The following is a 4,212-nucleotide window of genomic DNA, read 5'->3' as shown; positions in this document are numbered from 1 at the left end:
GCAGGAGAGGAAGGCCCTCTATGAGGTGGATTGATTCAGTGACTGGGAAAATAGGGATGGGAGTGTCGGATACAGTGCGATTGGCACAGGACAGAGCACAGTTTAGGGCTGTTGTACATAGGGTCGCTATGAGTCACAAGCAACTCGACGGCACACAACAACAACAACAACAACAACAACCCAGGGACCTTAAATAAAGAATTAAAAAGGAAAAAAAATTTTAAAAAAAGATGTATCATATAGACAACAAAAAATTGCAAATACCAATCTAAGTACTTCAGTAACAACATTGTAATATTAAATTGTTAAAGGATTAAATAATCCAATCATAAGGTTGTCAAGACAGAAACAAGCAAACAAAAATGGATTGACTCAGTAACTGAGTTAATGGGGGTAGGTGTAGTGGAAACAATGAAATTGGCTCAAGATAAAGCAGGATTCAGAGCTATTTATTGTACATTGGGTCACTATGAATTACAGGCAACTTGATAACATATAATATGTGTCTATATCTATATGTCTCAGGTGCATTTTAGATTAAAAAATGCAAATAGGTTAAGAGACAAATGATGAGGAACAATATCATGGATTCAGCAACTATGAGAAAGTTGGAGTAGTTATACTAAAGTCAGATAAAATAGATTTTTAGAAAATGTTACTTGAGAAAAAGAGAGAGAGTTAATAATGATAAGAGTGTCCATTCAAAGACAGGAAAATTACTGGTAATTTTCCCTGAAGTCTAGTTTTGATCTTACTATAACCATCGGCTTTCTTTTGCTTTTTATTGCATGTCATATCTTTCAAAATTCTTCTAAGGTTTCTAAAGACCAGTAAAGAACTGATGACTTTTGATTTGTAGTTTTGGCAAAGAATTTCTAGAATATACCAAGGATTACGAAAAGAAAAATAAATCTGTCTTGGAAGAAATACAGTCAGAAGATTCCTCAGCCCTGCAGATGGGGAGAGCTCATCTTACATACTTTGGACATGCTACCAAGAGGGAGAAGCCTCTGGCGGATGTGTAGTAAAGAACTATCCTTGTTATTAGGTGCTGGAAGTCAACCACGGCTTATAGCAACCCTTTGAACAGAACAACTCTAGGCTGCAACATGCTCAGTGCATTTGCCATGCTAAGTCCCAGTGTGGCAGTCATTGTGTCAAGCCACCTACTAAGCGTCTTTCTCTCTACCTTTCCCAGAATGATGTCTGTTTCCAAAACCTGGTTTCTGCAATAAATATGCCCAAATTATGTGAGATGAGGTTTCCTCCTTGCATCTAAGGAGCACTTTGGTTACAGTTCCTTCAAAACGGATTTGTTTACTGTTTTAGCAGTCCTTGGGCTATTCAATACTCTTCTTCACCACCACAAATCAAAGGCATCAACTTTTCTTCAGTCTTTCTTATTCACTGCCCAATTTTCAGATGCACAGGAAGCAGTTTAAAAGGCCATGGCTTGTGTCAAGAGCACCTGAGCTTTTAAACGGGCATCACTGGTTTGAGCACTTTGGAGAGGTCCTTGCAGCAGACTTCCCTGAGGTAACACGTAAAGGAAGATTCACAAGCTGGATCGTCACAGTCACGTCAAACAAGGGGTTCAAACACCACGACTGCTATGAGGATGGCACAAGGACGGGTTCCATTCCCTTGTACAAAGAACTTCTAGAACTCAGAGTCAACAAAGCAACATTAACAAAACATTAGCAATAATAATATATCATTAGATCTAAAGTGATTAAAGAATCCACTCACCAAGAACACACTACAATTTTAAATGTCAGTGAGTCTAAGAAGAGAGTTTTCAAATATAAGCAGGAACTTACTGAAATGAAAAGATAAAATGATGAAGCCAAGATTCTAGCTAAAGACATCAACATCCCACTCTCAAGAACCAGTAGAACAAGCAGAGGGGTTGGAAATGAGCAAGGATAATGTAGAAAGGCAAGAACAATGTTTAAAAAAAATGCAGAACAAACAGTGAAATCTAAAAGACATTTAATTTACTAGAATTTAAGCATTACACTTCTAAACAATCCACAGAAAATTAGCCCATGATTTGAACTAAGCAAAATTGAAAAGACAATCGATTTTAATTGTGGGAAGCAGGTAACACAGTGTGCTAAGGTATATTTATAATATTATGTTCCAAACAGAGAATTTAAAAACAAAATTCTGAAATCCATAAAAGGCTTCCTCTGAGAGCAAAGAGGAAAAGCTGAATAACAAAAAAGCCCAAAGCTAGAAGAATGAAGAAAATTTTAAAGATAGCAGAAATCAATGAAATTGAAAAGTGAAAAACATAAAATAAACAACAAAAAAATCAGGATCATTGAAAACATAGGTAAGTTTAATCAACCTCTAATCACATGGATCACACATGTGTAAATTCGCCTCATTCCCTGACTTGGGGCAAAGGGGTGAGCCCTTTAGATTTTATGACCTTAAGCCTTCAGGTTCTATTTCTATGACTCTCTACTTCCACCTAACGTCAGAGAATAGATAATGCAGAATGTGTCTAAAAAAACAAAAAGGAAATTTCACTCACCAAATGCTCACATTTTGAGATGGAATTGTGAGTGTTCGTTTAGGTGAGCAGCAAGACCTCAAGTTCCTTTTTAAGACAAGGATTTAAATACCACGTCGTTCACAAATAAAAGGCTGTTTATGGGCGCGTCCTGTCTTTTCTTGGCTCGGATTCTACCTTGCGACTGGCTCTCTCTAGCTTCTAACTCTGATTGGCTGCTTTGCTTCTCCAAAAATGAACCCGGCAACTACACTGCAATCAGGTCAACCTCAAAATCAAACTTCTTTGGCTAAGACCCCAGTCCTTCAGCAGACTCTTTCCAGCTCCCCTTGACCTTTCTGCAGACTCCAAACCCTGGACGTGACTATGTGCTGAAAAAACTCCAGTCATTCAACCGCTAAGTAGATCTATGCCCTCACAGAATTTGCAATTAGTCTGGAGACACAAAATAAAGACAAAAATAGCAGGCAATCTAGGACTGTTAAAAAAATGTTGATTTCTGTGGTACCAGCTGTGAATACTACAGAATTTGAGAGAAAAGGAGAATGATCTTCATGTGTCAGATTGCACAGAGAGGAAAAGTGGTGGAACCCAGGAAATGACAAAAAGGCCATTATTATGCCTTTTATCTAAAAACATCAAAATATTGTACTTAGTATATTCATCCCCATCTCTAAATTTCAGAGTTATAAAGACTCTTACATTTCTGACTGAAGTCCTGCTGTTGAGTTCATTCTAATTCTGAGGACAGAGCAGAACTGCCCGTTTGTGTAAGCCAAGGCTGAAGATCTTTATGACAGCAGACAGCCAGGTCTTTCTCTCAAGGAGCAGAGGGTGGATTTGAATTCCCGATCTTTTGGTTAGCAGCTCAGCACTTGATCCCTGAGCTGCCAGATCACATTAAGATAAAAAAGCTGAGCAGGAAGAGGTTGAAGGATTTGCACAAGACCACACCCAGAGATGGTGGGACAAGTCTCTGGGTCTCCCACACCAATCCCACTACCATCAAGTCATTTCTGACCCATGGGCACCTTTTTCCTACAAAGGAGAAGTACTTCCTAAGGTTTTCAGGGTTGTTACTTCCACAAGCAGATGGCCAAACTTGTCTCAAGGTACCCTAGGAACCTGTTCTAGGTACTTTTTGCCAAGGAAAGTTACGAGACTTTCTGGAGAAGGGCTTCCCTCATGAGTAACTGTAGATTTCTGTAGGACCATCACGTCTCAACTTTATTGATCAAAATCACTTTGGGAAAACAAATCTCTTGTTCCAGAAAAAGTACAAAGGTTATGACATTTGAAATTAATTGTTATGTTAGAATATTACTCACTTCAATTAGTCCAGTAGTCTATAGATGACTGTGAGGCACAGTCTCAGGGCTATGCACCAGCAAGAGCTCACCACTTAATTAGGTGTCATTCACAAAATTACTGTACCAGGCAAACCAATATCATCTTTGGGCCTGGAAAATGACATCAACTGCTTTTTCCTCCCAATAAAATAATTTGCAAGCTTCTGATTGATATTTTCCACCTGGAAAGAGGAAAATCAGTGAAGATTCCACTAACCATGATTCCTTATTCTTTTCACCTTGTGTCCATTCCTTGACAATCTCCTTGGCACCCGCAGTCAAAATCAAAAGATGTGCTGCAACAGGAAAGTTTGCTGTCAGGGACCTCTCCAAAATGTCATT

This window comes from Elephantulus edwardii, unplaced genomic scaffold, assembly GCF_000299155.1.
Source record: "Elephantulus edwardii isolate Elephantulus edwardi_28Jun2011 unplaced genomic scaffold, EleEdw1.0 scaffold00055, whole genome shotgun sequence".
In the NCBI taxonomy this organism is placed as follows: domain Eukaryota; kingdom Metazoa; phylum Chordata; class Mammalia; order Macroscelidea; family Macroscelididae; genus Elephantulus; species Elephantulus edwardii.
This window is presented reverse-complemented; position numbering follows the sequence as displayed.